At 31.6% G+C, this 12,148-nt stretch overlaps 1 non-coding gene across 1 annotated transcript; it reads right to left on the bottom strand.

Annotated features, from left to right (window-relative positions):
* Positions 1-6,983: 6,983 nt before the first annotated feature.
* LOC139887179 (small nucleolar RNA R71) lies at positions 6,984-7,090 on the bottom strand. Its single transcript, XR_011773020.1, has one exon. It is a non-coding gene; the product is annotated as a small nucleolar RNA R71 (small nucleolar RNA).
* Between the last annotated feature and the right edge of the window lie 5,058 nt (positions 7,091-12,148).

The following is a 12,148-nucleotide window of genomic DNA, read 5'->3' on the forward strand; positions in this document are numbered from 1 at the left end:
CAACTTAAGCAACAAAGCTAGTAGAGTACCAGATTATCCATACGATTGACCGTACGTCTGACACATCACTCGTACGAGTGAGCTCTCACTCGTGCGAGTGACGAATAGCAGTAGCTGAAGTTCAATGACGGGTTTCAAACCCAAAATCACCATTTCGTGCTATTTATGGCCAATTGATGGTTCACGAAGCTATACTAACATACATATAACATTTATCAACAACAATCAAACATACATAACATCAAAACATCAAGATTCAAGCCATAAACTTAAGAAAACCCATTTGAACCTAGAACCCATTTAACAACAAGATTAAATCAAGAATCTGTGAATAACTTACCTAGTAATGATCACGAATTCACAAAGAGCAGATTACAAGCTTCTCAAGAACCAAAGCTAGGGTTTTCAAAGGAGCATGCGTTAGGTACGAGGTAATTTCTCAAATTGGGAAAAATGGATAGAAATATCCAGAACATGGTATATATAGGTGGGTTTTAACCCATACCTCATAACACACGGGTATTTATCAGTTATCTGATATCTTTCGTACTTTGTTAGGCAACCCTAACGGAGTCCAAATTAAATAAACAAACCTGTTCTGTGACCCTTGTCACTAACTGGTCTCAACCAAATAGTCAAATGACTATAAATATTCAACTAATAAAATAACAATATAAACGCACACTATGGCAAAATGGTCATTTCATCTAGGCTCAATTATCGGGTGTTACAAATATGGTTAATTAACTTTTGGGTTATGTAACCGAAACGTTAGATACATATTTATTGTGTGATATTATATTTCTACGTGAAATATAAAACTTTATAATCTAGCATTTACAAGGTTTTAAAGTTTGAAATATGGTACTGAAAAGTTGGGCCAATTCGGATTTACTGGAATTTATAATCTTGTATATATTATTGCGTTAATGGGCTTCATAATAGGTTTTATAGATGATAATTGGAAACATAGTGACCTTTTTCTTTATATCCTATAAAGAAATATTAATTAATAAAATAATATAGTTGCAAGACGATTGCATATTTGAATGGATATAACTAATCTTGTATTGTTGTCTTTAATATAGAACTTTGTGTTCAATCATGGCTTTTGCATCAAAGAACATTGTTGCTGAACTTAACAAGGGTGTTAAGTTGAATGGTGACAACTACGAAATATGGAGCATTAAACTTGAATATGTGTTGGAAGAGCAAGAGGCTCTTATTGCTCTTACTAAATCAATGGAATTACCTGAGGTGGGTGATACAGAACAGCATAAAAAGGATGCTTAAGTGTACACCGCTTGGAAACGTAAGAACACCATTGCTTGCATTTCGTTGTTGAGCAGCATGGATAATGACATCATGCGTGATTTTTGCAAGTATGAACTAGCAAAAGACATGTGGAAAGCATTGTCTAACAAGTTTGGGTCAACCTCGGTGACCAAACTAAGATCACTTACTATCATGTTTGACTAATATAAAAAGAAGTCTAATCATACCATGAAAAAGCATGTCAGACAAATGTCAAACATGATAAGTGAATTAAAGACCGCATGTCATGTTCTTACTGATGAACAACAGGTTCAAGCAATGATTCATTCCTGCCTCAAAATTGGGAGCAAATGAAAATGCATCTCACATATAATGAGAATATCAAGACTTTTGAGGACTGTGCCATTTAGAGCTAGAAGAAGATCGGATTGAGGCAGGTAAGTCAATCACTGAGGTGAATATGGCGACAAGCTCTAAAAATGCTTTTGGGCATAAGCGTAAGTTTCATCACCATAAGGGTAAAGAAACTAATAAGTCCAACAAAAGGCCAAACACCAATCATCGTAGCAAGGGAAAACGTCCCTCCAAGAAGGTGAACATTGCAAAGGTGAAATGCTATAATTGTGGCAACAAAGGGCATTTTGCTCGTGATTATCCTGAGCCTAAAAAGGTATATTCTTTAGATGCTTATGTTAGCAAACTTTGTGTTGCTAGTTCTATTTTCTTAACTGAATCTCAACCTTTGTGGATTGTAGAGTCAGGAGCAACAGACCATGTAGCTAAGGACAAAGACACCTTTGTAGAATTTCAGCGTATTTCTCATGGAGCAATGTGGATTTATGTGAGAAACAACTCAAGAGTTCCAGTTGAAGGGATTGGATCATGCAAGTTATTCATGCGTGAAGGACGAACCCTAATCCTACATAATGTTTTATATGCTCCTAAAATTCGTCGAAATTTGATTTCTGTTTTGGTTTTATTAAGACTTGGTTTTCATTTGTACTTTCATGATAATGTTGTTGAGTTGTCTTTGGGAACAAAATCTTATGGTTTTGGTTATGTTCTTAATGTTTTTATCGTAATGGATGTTGATTATCTTAATAATAAACCATGTTTTTCCTTAGTTGCATCTTCTAATAAGTTTGATAATGATGTAAACAATTGGCATGCTAAACTTGGTCATATCAGCCAACAAAGGATGAATAGATTAGCTAGAGATGGTTTACTGGCTAATATTGATAAAGTGGAATTGTCCACTTGTAAGCACTGCCTGGCAGGAAAAACTGCGAGAAAACCATTTGGAAAAAGAACTCGTGCCGATTATCCATTGCAACTAATACATTCGGATATATGTGGTCCTATGAATATTCGAGCACGGCATGGAGCATATTATTTCATCACATTCATTGATGATTATTCTCAATTCGATTACGTCTACTTGATCTCTCACAAATCCGAAGCGTTGGATTGTTATCAAAGTTATATGAATTTTGTTGAGAATCAATTAAAACGTAAGATTAAAGCATTAAGAACCGATCGAGGATGTGAATACCTATCTGATTCGTTCAAAGCTCTATGTGATGCTAAAGGTATTCAACGTCAATTAACTACTCCTAGGACTCCGCAACAAAATGGTGTTGCAGAAAGGCGGAATAGAACGCTTCTTGAAATGGTTAGGTCAATGATTGCACAAGTAAATTTACCTATCACCTTTTAGGGTGATGCTTTGTTAACTGCCATATTTGTACTTAATCGTGTGCCTTCAAAATCAGTAACTTCCACACCATATGAGTTATGGACAGGTCGTAAACTTGACTTGAATATGTTAAGACCTTGGGGTTGTTGATAATGCTAAAAATGAACATATATTTCATAGCATTATCCCTCAAGAAAGACAAGCTTTTAGTTACAATTGTTCTATTTACAAATGATATTCGTTTAAATATTAAAAGCTGAAGACAAAAGACAGATTTGACGATTTGAAGACGCAAACGACCAAAAAGCTAAAAAGTACAAAATACAATCTAAGTGGTTCAATTTATTGATGAGAAACGTCTAAAAGTTACAAGAGTACGAGCCGCGAAATGCAAAGTACAAGATATTAAATAGTACGAAAGGACGTTCGAAAATCCGGAACCGGAACATGAACCAACTATCAACGCGCGACGCAACGGAAATAAAATTACGAGTCAACTATGCACAAGAATATAATATAATATATATATATAATTAAATAAAATTATATATATTATATTATATATTATATTTAAACGAGCAGCCCATGTTTTAATTGCCAAGTGACCAGGAAAAGACGGCCATGCGATCGCATGGCCTGGAAGAAGCAATCTCATGCAATCGCATGAGCCAGAAAGTTGGGTCAGGTCCTATAAATAGCCAGTTTGCTCAACGAAAAATATACACAATATTCAATCTCTCACTCTATGAAATATATATATATATATATATATATATATATATATATATATATATATATATATATATATATATATATATATATATATATATATATATATATATTATAATTTTAATTTTAAGTTAATAATAATAAGGTTATAGTGGCGAATGTTTTAAGTTTGTAAGTCGAAAATCTGTCCGTGTAACACTACGCGATTAATACTCATTGGAAGTTATGTTCAACCTTTTTAAATTAATGTCTCGTAGCTAAGTTATTATTATGCTTATTTAAATCGAAGTAATCATGATGTTGGGCTAAATATTAAAGACGGGGTTATTGAGCTTTGTACTATAATTGGGGTTTAGACAAAAGACCGACACTTGTGGAAATTGGACTATGGACTATTAATGGGCTTTACATTTGTTTAACTGAATGATAGTTCGTTAATTTAATATAGAAATTTACAATTTGACGTATCTATAAATAACCATATACACTCGATCGGACACGATGGGCGGGATATTTATAAATACTAATAATCGTTCATTTAACCGGACACGAAAATGGATTAATAGTCAATAGACTTATTAAAACAGGGGTGGGTTATGTACAAGGACACTTAGCGTAATTGTTAACAAAGTATTAAAACCTTGGGTTACACGCAGTCGATATCCTGGTGTAATTATTAAACAAAGTATTAAGACCTTGTTACAGTTTAAGTCCCCAAGTAGTTGGAATATTTGACTTCGGGTATAAGGATAATTTGACGAGGACACTCGCACTTTATATTTATGACTGATGGACTGTTATGGACAAAAACCAGATGGACATATCGAATAATCCAGGACAAAGGACAATTAACCCATGGTAATAAATTAAAATCAACACGTCAAACATCATGATTACGGAAGTTTAAATAAGCATAATTCATTAATTTCATATCTTATCGCATTTTTAATTATCGTACTTTATAATTATCGCAATTTTATTTATCGTCATTTTATTTATCGCACTTTTATTTATCGTAATTTTATTTATCGTCATTTACTTTACGCTTTAAATTAAGTTATATTTATTTTTAATATTTTACATTAGGTTTTAATTGTGTCTTAAGACATAAAATCGACAAACTGGTCATTAAACGGTAAAAAACCCCCTTTTATAATAATAATAATATTACTTATATATATATATATATATATATATATATATATATATATATATATATAGTTTAAAAATATAGCGTTAAACTTGGCTAGATCCCTGCGGAACGAACCGGACTTACAAAAAATTACACTACTTTACGATTAGGTACACTGCCTATAAGTATTGTAGCAAGATTTAGGTATATCCACTCTATAAATAAATAAATAACTTGTGTAAAATTGTATTGTATTTAATAATATTCCCCAATAAAAATATAACTATTTCGTATACACCTCTACGCACATCAAGTATTTTTGGCGCCGTTGCCGGGGAACTCTTAAATGCCGAAACGAAACGCTATTAAAAAAAATTATAAAAGTAATCTGGCCTACACTGTAGCAGCCCAATATCTGAACTGGATCCACAGACCATGCGACGGCATGGAATTAACAAAGAAACCTCATACGATCGCATGAGGTAACCTGACACGCCTGGTCTGATCATTGTACAACATTAATTACGGAGTATTATTAATTATTATTATTGTTAAAACCTAATTAGGGTTAAGATTTAATTATTATTTTTAATTAGGGTTTAGTTTTAATATTAATTAGTTTATTCTATTTTTATTTATAATTTGTGTTTTTTAGTTTAATTTAATTTTATTAATTATAAAACTAATACTTTTATAAAATAACAATATAAAAATAATATTTTTATAAAAATTAGTAATTTTATCATTTTTAGTTTCTTTTTATAAATCATATATTTTAATTGTTTATTTCGTAATTTGTATTTTTATCATTCATAACTAGTTTTAAACTTAGTTTTTGCCGTAGTTAATTTATATTTCTAAATTTTTAGGCTTTGCCGTAAAATCCCTTAAGTGTTTTTTCTTTAGATTAAGACTTAGACGCTTTAGAATTTTATGACGTCGCTTATCGCTTTTATATTTAATAAATTTTAGTGCCTTTTAAGGTATTGCCGTTTTGGATATAGAATTCCTTTTAAGCTTTAATACCTTTAAACGCAACTTTTAGTCTTAAGTTTTTAGAATTTTAAGTTTCAACGCTTTACTTTATTATTATTATTTTTCGACGCTTATTTTTCAACCTTTTATTTTTCGACCTCTTATTTTTCGACGCACTCTTTTTCTTTCTTATTTTTCGACGCTCTAGTTTTTAGGACATAGAATTTTCTATTTTTTCTCTAAAATTTCAAAACGAAAAATTATTTTAAGCGGTTAAATTGATAGACATCCAAAATTTTCTGGTTCGTAGTAATAGTTGGATTTGTTAGTGGCGAGTTGTGGGCTTCCGATTTAAAGGGTCCTGGCTACCTGCTGCATCTATTGGCTATTCGAAACATGGGCAAAATCAGAAAAGTCTATTAATTTGATAACTTACATAATTTTTATTTTTATAACTAATAGGATATTCAGTGAATGCACCAAGCAAAACGTTCACCACCTTTCATACGTTCACCACCTGTAACCAGATCAAGACATTTAGTCAACATTGTCGCCGTTGATTTTTCTTTAGAATCGTCATCTAGTCGACCAAGTACTCCAATTCAAATTTCCGATAATCTATTTTTTGAACCCAACCTCACAATTGAGAATCCGGAGGATATTCAGGGACAATTCAGAGATCCTGAACCACTAATCATTCCTCCTAAACCACAAATTACTCATCCAGAGATTGTCGAGGAATAAACCATTAAGTCAGAATCCTCTAGTGATTCAGATTCAACAAACTCAATCATGGAAAATCTGGAACCTCTAAGTATGGAAGACCGAATGAGAGCTAAACGCACTGGCCAAGGTCATGCAATTACTCAACCAGACATTAATATGCCAGATTATGAAATCAAAGGACAAATCCTACACATGGTAACTAATCAATGCCAATTTAGTGGTGCGCCGAAGGAAGATCCAAATGAACATCTTCGTACCTTTAATAGGATCTGTACTCTATTCAAAATTAGAGAAGTTGAGGATGAACAGATCTATCTCATGTTATTTCCCTGTACTTTAAAGGGAGAAGCCAAAGATTGGTTAGAATCGTTACCTAAAGGGGCGATTGATACATGGGATGTCTTAGTTGAAAAATTTCTTAAACAATTCTTTCCGGCATCTAAAGCCGTGAGACTTCAAGGAGAAATAGTTACGTTCACACAAAAGCCAAATGAAACCTTATATGAAGCATGGACAAGATTTGGAAAGTTATTGAGAGGATGTCCGCAACATGGTTTAGACACTTATCAAATAGTACAAATATTCTATCAAGGATACGACATTACTACACGAAAAGACATCGACATAGCAGCTGGTGGTTCCATTATGAAGAAAACCGCAACTGAAGCTTACAAAATTATTGATAACACTGCTTCCCACTCACATGAGTGGCATCAAGAAAAAGTTATCTTTAGATCATATAAAGCGGCTAGAGCCGATTCTAGCCATGACTTTGATTCCATGTCCGCAAAGATAGATGCTTTCGAAAGACGAATGGAAAAGATGACTAAAGATATTCACTCAATACGAATTAGTTGTGAGCAGTGTGGAGGACCACATTTGACAAAAGATTGTCTCAGTATTGAACAAACAATGGAACAAAGAGAGAATGTTTCATACATGAACCAAAGGCCTGGAAATAATTATCAAAATAATTATCAACCGCCAAGACCAAACTACAATCAAAATCAGAATTATAACTGAAATATTCCATACAACAACCAACAAGGTCCTAGCAATCAACAAGTATCCAATAATACTTACAATCAGCATAGACCTATTTTTCCAAATAAACCACCACAAACCGATGATAAAAAGCCAAATTTAGAAGACATGATGTCGTAGCTAGTTGAATCTCAAACGCAGTTCTTCACATCTCAGAAACAAACCAACGAACAAAATACTCAAGCATTTAGAAATCAACAAGCTTCAATTCAAAATCTGGAACCAGAAGTAAGCAACCTAGCAAGGTTGATAGGTGAAAGAAAACCGGGAAGTCTACCTAGCGATACAGATGCTAACCCCCGGAATGAAACAGCTAAAGTCATTACCACGAGAAGTGGTGTTACACTTAAACCACCTGAAATACCTGTAATTTCTGATGACTCTATTCCTACTCCACAAGAAACACAATCTGATCAAGAAAAGGAAATAGAACCGGTAGTTGAAAAGGTTAATGAAGATAACATAGTTAAGGCTAAGCCTTATGTTAAACCATACCAACCACCACTTCCTTACCCAAGTAAAATGAGAAAAGAAAGACTTGAAGCCGAGCAATCCAAATTCTTGGATATGTTTAAACAAATAAATGTCAATCTTCCTTTCATTGATGTGATTTCAGGAATGCCAAGATACGCTAAATTCCTGAAAGATCTAATCACAAATAGAAAGAAAATGGAAGAACTCTCGGCTACAATGAATGCTAATTGTTCTGCAGTGCTGTTGAATAAGATACCAGAAAAACTATCAGATCCAGGAAGTTTCACAATTCCATGTTTTCTGGGTAGTCTTATTTCAATAGAAGCATTAGCAGATTTAGATGCTAGTATAAATTTAATGCCATATTCATTATACACTAAAGTAGACCTTGAAGAATTGAAACCAACACGAATAAGCATACAACTAGCCGATCGATCAGTAAAATATCCTAGAGGGATAATGGAGAACATGCTAGTTAAAGTTTGATACTTTAGCATTTCTAGTAGATTTTGTTATTCTAGATATGGAAGAAGATTCTCGAGTTCCTCTCATATTAGGAAGACCATTCTTAAACACGGCTAAAGCAATAATAGACGTGTTTGATAAGAAACTGACCCTAAGTATAGAGGACGAGAGTGTTACCTTTTCTGTTGATAGTGTAACGACCCGGGAATTTTCGACCAAATTTAAACTTAATCTTTATATGGATTCGACATGATAAGCAAAAGTCTAGTAAATTGAATTTCAAAATTTTTGAACTACTTTATGAAATCATTTGACCTTCGACCAGTTCCGACGATTCACGAACAATTAATTGTAACTTGATATGTGTATATACATATATACATAATAATTGGAAATATAATTTTTCAATATTGTATGTTATTGTTATTAAAATTAATTATGTAAAAGAAAATAAAAATATGATATTATAATAATTATTATATAAAATATATCAATATATATAATTGAAGGATATTAAATATGTATATGATATCGAATTTATTTTGTAATCGATTGTAACACTCAATTGTTATTCGATCGATATTAAACGAGTTAAAAAGGAACTTATGTAATTTTAAAATAAAGGGTGATCCGAAAATGAGTTATATATATTATATGCTTATTAAAAATGTATTTATGAGCTAACTGTTAAATTTGAACACTTTTCATATTTTACCTGAAATCGAACACGGACAGTGATAAAATTTTTATTTAAATAGTTAATGAATAAATTTTATACCATAATGACTAAAATAAATAGATATAGTCAATTTAAAAATATGAAATTTTTCTGAACACTTTTATTCGCCACTAAATAACAACGGAATACGAGATACTATTCTAATTAAAATCGTCGGTAGAAAGAGTCCAAAATTTGAGATGGCTATTCTGTGCACTCGTGTTTTACTTTAGAACTAGAAAATACTATTATAAATTTTATTATCACAGTTACGTATTACATATATAATTAGACGATATATATATATATATATATATATATATATATATATATATATATATATATATATATATATATATATATATATATATATATACTATCTTTAATTTAAAACCACCTAACAACCTTTACTACTTATTCTTGCTGTATCTACTTTTGATAATATAAACCCCACTGGTTATGACTTATGAGCTGTCTTTTTGGAATTTCTTTTTGGAGTATGTAACAAAGCGCAATTCGGACAAAAAGCTCACATATATACTTTTGACTTGCTAAACTGTCCTTCTAATATTATAATTAATAATTAATTACTATTATATTGTTATTATTAATTAAATGATCTAAGATATAGTTATATCTATATGTATGTGATATGTGATAGAAAAAGTGACTCTTTACAGCTTACTAATATCAATCATCACCAACCAAGTTTTGTTTCCTGCTAAAACCCAAACCCACAAACACCCACTTATTAATTTCATTATTGTTCACTGCTACTTTAGCAGCTTTCATTTCTGTTTTCCTCTAAAACCGTCATCCATGAAACCCACTTATGATTCAATGATCATAAAACTGCAACAATAGAATGATGATACAAGAAAAATATTACGCGTTCCTTGTATACAGTAAGTGTGATACTGCTTTGCTCTACTCATTGATTCCTGTTTCTATGCTGTCCGAATACCACCCTACACCACCCATTCTCGTTGTCATACAAACCATCACCAAGAAAAAAAACCCCATAAATTACCCGACTGCAACTATGTTACATTTTATGTCATCGTGAACTACTGCTGTATCAAAGCTACTGTCACGAGTAGCCTGCAACCCTCTAATGTCGAAGAAACTGCTGCAGTCCAATACTTCTATTTTTCTGTTTCGTTCTAAACTGCAACTGCATATCATTGTTCCTGTACATTCGAACAAGCCAAGAACACCATCGAATACCATCATACTCGTTTTCCCACAGCAATAATTTCTTGTTTATTACTTAACTATTTTATATTTTGTTCAGTTCGAAAACCACAACCAAAATCACTCGTTAACTTCCGTTTCCTATTTCTATCCTCTAACTATAAACTAACAGATATACCTGCAACTTGTTTTGTTTTACCATCGATGAGATGAATGAAACAATACGCGTTTCGTGTAACCAAGTAAGTGTTTCGCGTGACACCTTACATGATTCGCATAATCTTAAGATCACCAGACTAACACACTCGAATACCACTATCGTTGCTACAACCATTCGACGCCCACCATTGTTGCTTCTGAAACTTGTTTTCTATTTCCATATGATCAAATCATCATCACCATAACCACATACAAACTGCTACTGTTGTATTTCTTGTTTTATGGAGGAATGATGAAGTAATGATAACGATGATGATGGAGAACGGTAACTTGATGATGATATGAATGTTCTGAGATAATGATTGAGTGAAGAAGAAGACGATGAATAGTGTAGTACAGTAGTTATAATTTTATGGAGGAATGATGAAGTAATGATAACGATGATGATGGAGAACGGTAACTTGATGATGATATGAATGTTCTGAGATGATGATCGAGTGAAGAAGAAGAAGACGATGAACAGTGTAGTACAGTAGTTATAATGATGATGGCGATACAGAAGATGATGAAGCTACATTCGTTGTATATTTTTTTTTTAAAACCCTAATTGAATAAAGCATGAAGAACGAAACCCGTCATGTGCTGCTTGTAAACGGGTTCTTCAGATTGCTAGTGCTAGGCTATTTCTGTTGGGCCGTAATCCTGTTTATTCTACTGGGCCGAATTCTTATTCATCTTGTTGGGCCATATAAGAGTTAAATGGATTCTTAAATGGACACAAGCATATTTCGGTTAAGGTTAAATAGATTCAAGTTAGGAATTTAAAACAGAAATTAATAGGTAGATCAATGGTTAAGGCTGTGTTGACTTGAATGAGAGGTCGTGGGTTCGAGCCCGGTCTGGGGCAATTTTTTTTTTAGAGACTTTAAAGGTAGTTTTATTAGTTTTATTATTTTTGTTATTATTATTATTATTATTATTAATATTAATATTCTTATTATTATTATAGTTATTATTATTATTATTATTATTATTATTATTATTATTATTATTATTATTATTATTATTATTATTACTACCATTATTAAAAGAACCATTATTTTCGAAATTATCATTTTTGTTACGGATAAATATTTTTTACCTAAAAATATACTTAATACATATATTGTAATTATATTAATAGTTTATATGCCAACATATCAAATATAATAACAATATTTAAATAAATACTTATATTTAACAAACTAATGATATATATATATATATATATATATATATATATATATATATATATATATAAATATTAAAAATTTTAAAGATATATACAAACTAAATAAGTATAATATATAATTTAAAATATAATATATAAACTTGTCCGATTACGATTATATATTTTAATATATATACAAATGATATAGGTTCGTGAATCTGAGGCCAACCCTGCATTGTTCAATTGTTCAGTATTGTTATCTGTATTTTTACTACAAAATACATTAGGTGAGTTTCATTTGCTCCCTTTTTAAATGCTTTTGCAATATATATTTTTGGGACTGAGAATACA

The sequence above is a fragment of the Rutidosis leptorrhynchoides genome, chromosome 1, assembly GCF_046630445.1.
Source record: "Rutidosis leptorrhynchoides isolate AG116_Rl617_1_P2 chromosome 1, CSIRO_AGI_Rlap_v1, whole genome shotgun sequence".
NCBI classification, from domain to species: domain Eukaryota; kingdom Viridiplantae; phylum Streptophyta; class Magnoliopsida; order Asterales; family Asteraceae; genus Rutidosis; species Rutidosis leptorrhynchoides.